The 11,151-nt window shown below is 36.7% G+C and overlaps 1 long non-coding RNA gene across 1 annotated transcript; it reads left to right on the top strand.

The window, feature by feature from the left end:
* Positions 1 to 6,882: 6,882 nt before the first annotated feature.
* LOC129429105 (uncharacterized) lies at positions 6,883 to 8,362 on the top strand. The gene is made up of 3 exons (XR_012358457.1): positions 6,883 to 6,951; positions 8,131 to 8,245; positions 8,338 to 8,362. It is a non-coding gene; the product is annotated as an uncharacterized lncRNA (long non-coding RNA).
* Positions 8,363 to 11,151: the final 2,789 nt, after the last annotated feature.

Here is an 11,151-nt window from a genome sequence, read left to right on the forward strand (position 1 = left end):
TCATTCACGGAGACGCCTGGAGCGTGTTGTGGTGGGCTGACGGACTCGATTTATTGCTTATACTGCTGCGGGTTGTGCTGGGTTGTTCCCCCCGCTATGCGTGTGCGTTATCCACCCTGTGCTGCTCCGTTTGGATTTTGATTAAGATACTTACACTGTTATTCCCCTTTGCTGATCTTCCAACTGCCCGTGGTTGTGGATAGATCAGTTTACCTGTTGTTTCCGGACCAGCTCTTCACTCCCTGACTGTCTGTGTTAATTTCAGCATAAGCTGACTATTATTACTGATCCGTATCGATTCAGGACGTGTATTTCTCCTCCAAATAACGTGATTGACGTCCGTCTACCTTTTAGTAACCACTTTCTTGGGAAATTGTAAATGTTTTTTTTTTTAATTTTGTAATTTAAGGTTTCTTTTCCTTTTTTTTCTAATTTGTTTTGGTTGTTTAAATGTATATATTTAGTTAAGTCATTACTATTTGTTTAGTTTCTTTTTGTTTAAAGTATGTATCTTCATACACTTGTCTGCAGTATTTGCCAGCGGGGCTGAAGTTCCCTTTGTCCCCGGCGTGGCGTGCTTTACCAGATACGGTTACAGTCTGCTAAGGATGTGTGTAAATGTGCATGTTATATTCGAGTATATGCACATCTGAGTATTTATTGTGAAACGGTCCGGCTGATAAGCGGTAGATTTGTAGTTCCTGTTTGCTTTCAGCCGGGACTGTTTGCTTTACTGCTTTAACGTTTGATAAAGTGTATGAAGGTGTTTTTTTTTTTGATATTGTGTGTTCTTTTTTTTATTAGAATTGGGGCGGCAGAAAGCAGAAGAATTAGGAGTTGTTTCTCTTCACTCTCGGTGGTGGTACTCTTCCTCACTGATTGCCGTGCTCCATTTTGAGGTGCAGTGTGTCTGTGCTTGTGTGCACGTGTGGTGGATGTGTATTTTGCTGTGGCTTTTCTCTTTATTCCAGATAGGAGAGTTGTGGACTTATTCCTGAGAGGAGCTGGATGCCGATCCCTAATTTGTGTGTATTTATTATATTTGAATAAAAATCTATTTTTGGAATGTGTTGGTGATGTGCTATGAAGTGCATCTGTGCTTGATTAATGTTAAATAAATTATTTTTTATATAAGCTTTGTGTCTCATACCTGACCCCACCAAATTGAACCTGTGAGCTTTATTCTGGTCGAGAGTAAAATCCCCTTAACCAACTTGGGGTGGCGTAGTCGGTCTTATATGGGCGTCTAATCTGGTTGCCCTTTACCAGTGTTATAATTTTCTATCTGCCACATGAGTATGTGAGATTCCGCGCCCGCGTGAACTCTGGCGAACTTTGGCGTTGTGCCAAGAATATGAATCTCTACTAATATAACGTTGAGACGGTCACATTTAAAACCATACATTTTCTACACAGAGGACACATTACCGTACTGGGGTTTGGAAATGTTGTGAGCGTTTCTAACACGTTTTAATTCCTCAGATAGCCAAATGCAGCAGCAAGCCAGCAAAAGCAGAGAGCTCGTGAGCGCGCCCAGACACTGATGACGTCTGCGACTGCCCTGACTGCAGCGCCAGCTGCCGCCAGAATAAAAGTAATGTAACATGATCAAAACACTATCAAAACGGCGAAAAATCTCTGGAAAGTGACAAGGATGCAGCACAGAATGTATAATATTGTGCATATTAAACAGATTAAAAGTCAAATAACAGATTAATGGACGCTTATTTGATTTTGAGGTTGGATGCAAAATCCATTGGCTCAAAAAAAAAAAACAAGGGGGCAGGTGCCCCCTCAGTTTGAATGGGCATGACGCCTCTGATTATTATCAAGAAAAAAATGTCTTAGTACTTTTGTCTTGTTTTAGTAAAAATATCTAAAAATTCTTAAATTAAGATAAATTAAGTCGTTTTTAGATCAAAATATCAATTTTAAGTGATTTTGAGGATAAAACAAGCAAAAAAAAAAAAAAACAGAAAATCTGAATTTTTCTTGAATTTAGTGTTTAAGAAAAATTTTCAAGATTTTTTTTGCTTACCCCATTGGAAGATTTTTTTTGCTTGTTTAATGCACAAAATCACTTAAATTTTATATTTTTGGTCTAAAAACTAGACTTATTTTCTTGGGTCATTTTGCTCATGAAGAAAAAGCAACTCAAATTAAGAATTTTTAGATACCTCTACTGAAAACAAGACAAAAACACTAAGAATTTCTTTTCTTGAAAATCATTTTTTTGCAGTGTACGACTGGTTTTGTGGTCCAGGGTCACATATGTTGCGTTGTGTGCAGAGCCGGACAGTAACGGAGTACATTTACTTGAGTACAGTACTTAAGTACAATTTTGAGGGATCTGTACTTTACTTGAGTATTATTTTTGGGGAGTACTCATGACTTTACTCAAGTACATTTGAGAGGCAAATATTGTACTCTTTACTCCACTACATTTCTATCCATAACCGTGAGTACCCGTTACTTCTTCTAAAAAAAAAAGGAAAAAAGAAAAATCTCATAAACCCTCGATTTGTTGTTCCCCTTTTCTCAAACGTGATTGGATTGTGCAGGCGCCACTGATTGGGACAACCTATCAGCCATCACCTTCAGCTTTCCGCCAAAGTCCCAATAGTCAGATTTAGATAAGAGAAGAAATCATGGACGAAACAATGGACGAAGACACAGCAAGTCCATCCTGGGAATGTGACAACCCGTGACTCCACCAAGCCAGACTATTTTAATTTTTTAAACAAGTTAATGATAGTTTTCGCTGTGTTTACCAAAACAGAGCTTTATCACCGCTTACACAATTCAACCCCTTGAGAGCGGCAGGGATCACTGGTGATCCCCGATTATTGTTGTTCAAAATTCATTACTCTTCAAAACATCTCACTCTTACTTGATCTGGACAAACTCAGCATCACAAGACAGGTTTAAGACTCCAGCTTCGACATTTGACCACGGTTTGTTGTTTGCAGTGACATTAATTTCTTCATTTATGCCAGGAGTGCAAAATAATTAATCTGAAATGTTCGTTATTTTGAATAGAAATCATCAAACATTCATTCTCGTCTTCTCCAGTTTACTTGTATTCAAATACATAAAATATACAGAATCGGCAAGGGCTATTAGTACTATGGTGCACATATTTGAAGAAATAATGATTAATTATCACATGTTAGTAAAATATTTAGTCTTACAGAATAAGATTTCTATTCATTTTCCACTGAATTATGCGATCTGAAGAGCTCTAAGAGCGAATGGAGTGAGATGTGTGTCTCCTCTTCCTGATTTGTGTCAGATTTGACCTCAGAGCTCTATCATTTGCTGTACAGCTGTCAATCATCTCACATGGTTCAATGTGCACTGTGGCAGTAGTAATGCAATATTTAAAAATGTACTCTTGTACTCTTGATACTCAAGTACTTTTAAAAACAAGTACTTTTTACTTTTACTTGAGTAGACATCTGACTGCAGTACTTTTACTTGTACTTGAGTAAAATTTAGCAAGGGGTAACTACTCTTACTTAAGTAATGAACCTGTGTACTCTGTCCGCCTCTGGTTGTGTGCTTGTGGTGTGTTTTCTTTTACATATGTAATGAATTTTATTGTAATCACTGACTTAACATGCTGCTGTTTTCTACGGTATGGTGCTTTGGCACTGTTCGGTTGAGCTGGTGTTGCAGGGACTGTTACATGTGCAGTCGACATTGTTGAGGGTTTTATTCTCAGTATTATTGTGTTGTTGACTGGCCTACACCATTTTTGATTTGCCGTTATTCAATAATTTTCCTGCCCTGCTGTAATGTTTTTTCATCTGATCTTTTGTACCCACCACTTTTCAACACAAACTGACGCCCCTGGATTGGATGCATGCATTGTACAGTTTTTGAGATATATTTTCTCTTGTTTGTTGGGTGTATCAGAACTGTAGTCCAATCAGCAGCAAAATGTATAATATACGCGGTACTAAAGAGACAGCTCACACAATGCTACCTTAAGCCCGCAATACACTGCAGGATTTTTGCACTCTTATAAGACTATTACCTTATCACACTGTACAACATGGATCGTTTAAACTTGGGTACGACAAGCATGTAGACTGTACGATGATGACACAGAAGCTTCGGCGGCTGCGTCACATGTTAGCGCAACGTCACCAGCATGCGCTAGTGGTAAACAAATACGAGTACGCAGCAAGTCGTAACAGCAAACACACTGTTCGTTGATCATCCTGAATTTCTGACACTGTCAGAAAACTATCGTAGGCTATCTTTGGACGCAAGACCGGGAAAGCGGACATCTTTGAACATTTCTCACTGTACGATATATGACCACCGATAAAGAGCCACAATCACAGAAATCGCGACGATTGTTTCATAATGCCAGGCTTTTGTCTGGGACAGCCTTTAATCATGCAGTGTATCCCTGGCTTTAGTTGCAAATCTTGCATCATCAGAACAGGGTGTTCAACACCTCACCGTTTCTATTTAAAAAAACATGCAACGTTTTGTCAGGCCTCAACGCAGCCCTGATATTCCCATGTCAAAACGCATCGTGCGATGTTGGCAAAATGACGTTAACTCAGGTGGACACCACCCGCAATCACATGACTCTTCTTAGCAGTGAAATGAAGGACAATGGGTCCACGTTGACCGTGAAGTTTTATGGCTTGTTACAGAAATAAAGCACTATTATCTTGTATAATTTAGTCTGTGTCCATTGCACACCATTTTATTTCCTTTGTGGTTTTAGCTGTTTTGGGTCAGTATGTCTACCTTGAATTGTTTTTCCAAGTGTTTCGTGTAAAGGCTGATATTGAATACAAGTCCCTTTAAAAGATGATGTAAGCGGTGTGTCAAAAAAAATCAGATACCAGCAACAAATCGGAATTGGGCATCGAGATCTGCAGTGTAAATCCAGCCTAAGAGGCTGTATACACCTGATATGGGTTTGGTCGATCAGATCATAAGTGGACAACACTAAATACAGGTGTAAACCATTTTGAGGTCCACTTTCGACCACATTCAGAGGTATTTCATCAGTTGCTCTGAGACATCAGATAAAGCCCCAATGGAGCTTGAAGGAGCCGAGGGGTCATGCAAAGAAGAATGTGTGAAACTGTCCAAATATATATTCGTGCCATATTCGTGTCATAGTCATTATGGGGTATTGCTTGTAGAATTATGAGGAAAATAATTCATTTAATCCATTTTGGAATATGGCTGTAAAATGACGAAATGTGGAAAAGTGATGCACTATAAATACTTTCTGTATGCAGCGTATATCCAAAAGAAAAACATTCATTAACAAAGAGTCTAGAAAACATTATACATGTTTTAAAGTTTATTTTTATGCATTATAGGCAACAACAAAATTTCTGTTGCCAGCACTACTTTAACACCGCTAATAAATAAAGCTAACCATTTCCTGCTTCAAGGCAAGCCTGTGTGGTTTAAAAGCGAATGGTTTCAAAGGTTTAGCGATGTCAGTAGATTCTGGTTGGAGAAAACAGAGATAAGTGGTGAGAAGGTATAGGCCCATTTTTTTTAACAAATTTATGCAGCAGATCATAATGGTGAAGACAGAGAAACGCCAGAACAGAGAAAACTATGATCCAGACATGAGTGCCAAGAAATGTTACATACCTACAGAAGTATTGATTTATAAAATTACATTTCTAACCTCATATTTCTACTCCAGTCACCCATGGCCCCTGATGAGTGCTGATTTTTTCCAATGATAGAATCCAAATGCATTTAAGGTACACAGGCTGTTTAGTGTTTGACATGAAAACGGTGATTGATATGAAGGTACATTTACTTAATGATAGCATTAGAACAGTTATGGTTTGGTATGCTTAGAATACTAAAATTTGATAAGAAAACAGCATACATGATGTGTACTAATGAATCCTTTTCTTTTTTTTTCTTTTTTTTGGTTGATGACCTGCTGAGCACATATAAATATAACTCAATTCAAAACCAATTCAAATCCTAAACCAATTCAAGCAAGTAAGTGATGTTACTGTAGTACATAACACATAGGTAAATATAATAAAATTATTACAGTTGCTAAAAAACGGTCGATGACTGGGTGCCTCGAAAATAAAATAAAAATAAAATTAGGGACTTATTTTGACAAGACACGTTATGCACACAGGATCACTCAACGCGCAGGACACATATTTTGAAATTACGAACCACACACATTACGGGCTACATACATGTTGTGATGAAACTTTGCATCGAGCGCCCTCGATAAAAGAACTCACCGGCCGCCACTGGTTGAACAATTAATAACGCACATAATAATCCATTGTACCACTCTTATAAAAATTAACCATGTTTTTTGTGTATGATTACTATCAGCACAACCATGGTTTTACTACACTAGCCAAGGTCTATGGGTTTTTGAAAGTGTGTTTTTACTACAGTAACCATGCTTTTTTAACTGTAGTAAAACCATGGTTAATTTTCGTAAGGGCTAAGCTATATTCATTATAGGTTTTCATAATAATATTTAAAATTACTATCACCTCTGTGTATCTCTGTATAGACACAGGGGGAGAGAGAGAGAGAGAGAGAGAGAGAAACCTATAATGAATAGCTTATACAGTGGATCATAATGTGTGTTATTAATTATATTCGATAAACACAAAATTTCATTGCCGTTCTCAGTGTATAAATCAACATTGAGCTACATATATTTTAATATTGTTGCGGATCATTACACTATTTATCTTTTATGTCAATAATTTGTTTATGTTTAAATTTACTTAAACGCTAAATAATTCAATATCAATGGACAATACGTTAAAATGTTACCGTTTATTTAAAGATGTTGTTTTACCGTACGTACATATTCTTCTCCCTCTACTGGACGCCACAGGAACAACAGGGGCGTAAAACTGCCTGGGCTGTAAATCTGGCTGAGGACGTAAATCTGCCTTGCTCCAGGTCTGCAGACCGACCAACGCATTCATCAAAAATCAAATAAAGCAAAAATAAATAAATGAATGGATTGAATAAATTAATAAAGTAGTATATTAAATACATGACAACAATCTGTTCTGCATATTATAACTTAAAGCAATAAAGATAACATTTTGTACACACAAAAACTCACTCATATAGTGTTTTCTGCATTTTCCAGGTTATTACATGCACTTTTCAAAGATATCCCTTACGAAAATAACTGTTTTATTTTGTGTGGTAAAGTTTTTGGTGGTTTAACTGTTCTTTGAAAACGGTCGGTATGGTTTAGGTTATAACTATAGTAAAACTATGGTTAATTTTCGTAAGGATATGAAATATGACATGCGAGAAATAGTCTGAGATGTATATGCCTTCCTCTGATAACATCTGGTGCGCCTTAACCTTGCGCCTGGCGGGTTAGTGAACCGAATTTTACGTAAGTCGTAAATATGTTTTCACATTATATGACACGAACATGATCTAACACGAACGGGACATTCCTGTTGGTGCATATCACGTGATTTTGATAGAACAAATCAAACTTTCAGACAAAAACTTGTGCTGTGTTGCCAGATTTTGGAAGCTTTGAATTTTATTGTGGTTTTGGTGGGTGGACAAAAATGTTAAAAAGTTCGTGCTAGAGAGCATTGTCTTGGGTTTTGCTGTGGCAGTTGACTGCTGCTGGTGTTTGTTGTTATAGTGATCGTGATCATTAAAATACTGAACTAATTCTTGATCAAATATTTTGGGCTGGGATTTCTTCTGTGGGTTTTGGACAGCTTTTAGGCTGAGAATCATCAGTTGTATCTGGCAACCTTGCTCTACAGAAAATCGTTAACACACACCACGAAACTTTGTCACAGCTCACTACTCAAGACAGTCTTAACAGCACAACAAAATCCACAGATTAGCAAAACGACCACAGACTCCAACATGAGGATTCAATGCATCTTCATTGTCTGTACCGTTGTCTTCGCCCTCAGCTGCTCACAGGCACAAAGTGAATATGCGTCTTCTTTATCATAGGCCTTCTTCTACAAATGACGATAACAAAACGATCTGAAATTTATTTTAAAAGCATTATCGTTTAATGTTAGTACATTAATACGCTGAAATATTCTACTGTAAAGAAAATGTATTAAACATATCTGTTTCTTGCAGGTAACGCCCAACGTCCTGATAAATGCTGCTTTTCATATTCCAATTTGAGAATCCCAGTAAAGCTGATTATCGGTTACTATACAACTCATTTTGAATGTCACAGGAGTGGAATCATGTAAGTTTCTCTTGTTGTTTGTTAATTAAAATCAATAGCAATTTTGAATCTGTGACGTGAAATCAAAAAACGTAACCTTTTTGAAAATTCAGTTTCATCTTGATATCTGGAAATGAGATCTGTGCTGACCCGAACGATAGATGGGTTCAGAAACTGAAGAACTTGGTGGACGCTCGCGCCCTTGAAGAGATGACAGAGGACGTAGACAGCAAATAAGAAAAAAAATAAAGTTTTCAGTAATTTTTTAATTCATTTTTCTTTTAAATAAAAAAATCTAAATTTACCACCAAAAAAAATGGTTAATGATTGCTGTAAAGATTGTGATTATACATTTATAACCTTTGTTTTTTATTTTAACATAACTATCCACAAATAAACAATACAAAAGCCATTTTGTCAGAATTTTTTGAAAACTTTTGACAACTACTGGTACTACTACCAATAAATATGAAATTGAATAGTAAAATACTTATATTATTATGCCCCTGTTTTCCTTTATGTATGCTACTGTTAAACTTTATTGTTTACAAAAGTGGGTGTGTTCTGCATGTATTTTACCTAAAAAAAAAAAATGGTACATCTGAAGAGCTGACAATGTTCAAGTGTGAAGTCTGGTACCTCAAAATTGGCAAATTTCAAAAGACTGTGTGACTGTCTGAATATAGTGTAAAAGCATTAACTAGTCATTATACAATTATGTTTGCGCAAAATCTACGTTTTTGCACATAATGTGCCTGAAACACTTTGCCTTGCTGTTCTTCAGCCTGTCAGACTCAATATTCTAGAATAAAACCCTTTATCTGTGGAACGGTTGGATACTGGTGGAAAGTCTAGAATAGATAACATTGCCTATAGGACCTTAAACTTCTCACTTATCCAGACAATCCTGATGTATCTAATAGTATCTATACTTGCAGTATAGGCCTACGTAAACATACTAAAGTCAGTAAACAAAATGTACAAAAAAAGACTAAATATGTACTTGGCTCTCTCCATTTGCTTCCAGTTACATATACGGTTAATTTTAAGATCTTATTATTAATAGTGATATATTAGGGTCCTACACACCAGTGTAGGGGATAAATATATCCATCCGTTAGCCAAATGGCAGAAACCAACCGGCATGGCGAAAGATTATTTAGCATTCTGTCTTTTACGGCAGGGACTTTTATCTGACTCCAAAAGATAAACTCTCGCTGTTTTTAATACAAATCGATTGATTATTAATTTTTAACACTTACAGATTTGGATGGATGTTTGCCTATTCTGGTTAACTCTGGGATCACACTCGTTCATTTGGTTCCCAGTGTCACATATGATCCAAGTATAGGCCTTAATATTTAATATACTGGTCAATGGTCACAAGCAAATCAGTATTGGTTGCCGCCAGAGGTTGAACTATACGCTTAAAGGATTAGTCCATTTTCTTAAAAGAAAAATCCAGATAATTTACTCACCACCATGTCATCCAAAATGTTGATGTCTTTCTTTGTTCAGTCGAGAAGAAATTATGTTTTTTGAAGAAAACATTGCAGAATTTTTCTAATTTTAATGGACTTTAATAGAACCCAACATTTAATACTTAATTCAATACTTAATAGTTTTTTTCAACGGAGTTTCAAAGGACTATAAACAATCCCAAACGAGGCATAAGGGTCTTATCTAGCGAAACGATTGTCATTTTTGACAATGAAGGTAACAAATATGCACTTTTAAAGCACAACTTCTCGTCGTGTAGATCCGGTCGTGATGCGCCAGCTGACCCCACTACGTCACCGCAATACGTCATCACGTCAAGAGGTCACAGAGGACGAACGCGAAACTCCGCCCCAGTGTTTACATGTGTTGAGAAAGAGGACCGTTCCTACGTTGTTGTATGTCAACTGATACTAATTAATATCTTTGTGGCAGTTTATTGTTTAAAATGGTCCGCAAATGTGCGTTTTATATATGTAACACGTGACCTCCCTACGTCACTACGCATTTACGTTAGATCGGGCTGGACCGGACCTTGACGAAAAATTGTGGTTTAAAGGTGTATTTTTTTTGTTTTTCTTGTCAAGAATGACGGTCGTTTCGCTTGATGGGACCCTTGTGCCTCGTTTGGGATTGTTTGTGGTCCTTTGAAGCTCCGTTGAAAAAAACTGTTACGTGTTGAGTTGGGTATTAAATGTTGGGTTCTATTGAAGTCCATTGAAATTGGAAAAATTCTGCGATGTTTTCTTCAAAAAACATAATTTCTTCTGGACTGAACAAAGAAAGACATCAATATTTTGGATGACATGGTGGTGAGTAAATTATCTGGATTTTTCTTTTAAGAAAATGGAATATTCCTTTAAGCGCCCACTTTATGCTTGCTCAAGTTTAAACTACTTTTTTAGTCCCCTTAGAGGTGACACTTTTTTATTACAATAATTATTTCTAACCAGAGGTCATGAACATTATTAAGAGAATAAACTGACCGATATGTAACAATAGCTTTGTATAATCATGCCATAGTTTCCTATGAACACTTAGATAGAATATATAAAACAATCAGAGGTTGAGGCTGACCCTATTTCGAGAGGTCAGATAACACTTACGTGTTACTCTAAACGAAAATATAGAAGTGTGGAGGCTAACAATATAAGTACACTTAAACGTCAAGTGCTAGGTGTATCTCTAAAATCAACAGCTGATGCATTACATGCTATCTAACTGGGATTTAGGCCGATCCTAGCCTGATTTCAGCCCGTACGGTAACAAAGGATACATTGTTATTACCTGAAGCATCAACATTTACAGAGCAACACAGAATAAGATCAAACATGACAATTTATTAACCAGGTATAGGAAAATCATAATTCAGAAGCCAATTCACGGTTCAATTTAACCTAAATCCATAAACAAATGTAATTTTTTTTCAC

This window comes from Misgurnus anguillicaudatus, chromosome 18 (genome assembly GCF_027580225.2).
Source record: "Misgurnus anguillicaudatus chromosome 18, ASM2758022v2, whole genome shotgun sequence".
Classification (NCBI taxonomy): domain Eukaryota; kingdom Metazoa; phylum Chordata; class Actinopteri; order Cypriniformes; family Cobitidae; genus Misgurnus; species Misgurnus anguillicaudatus.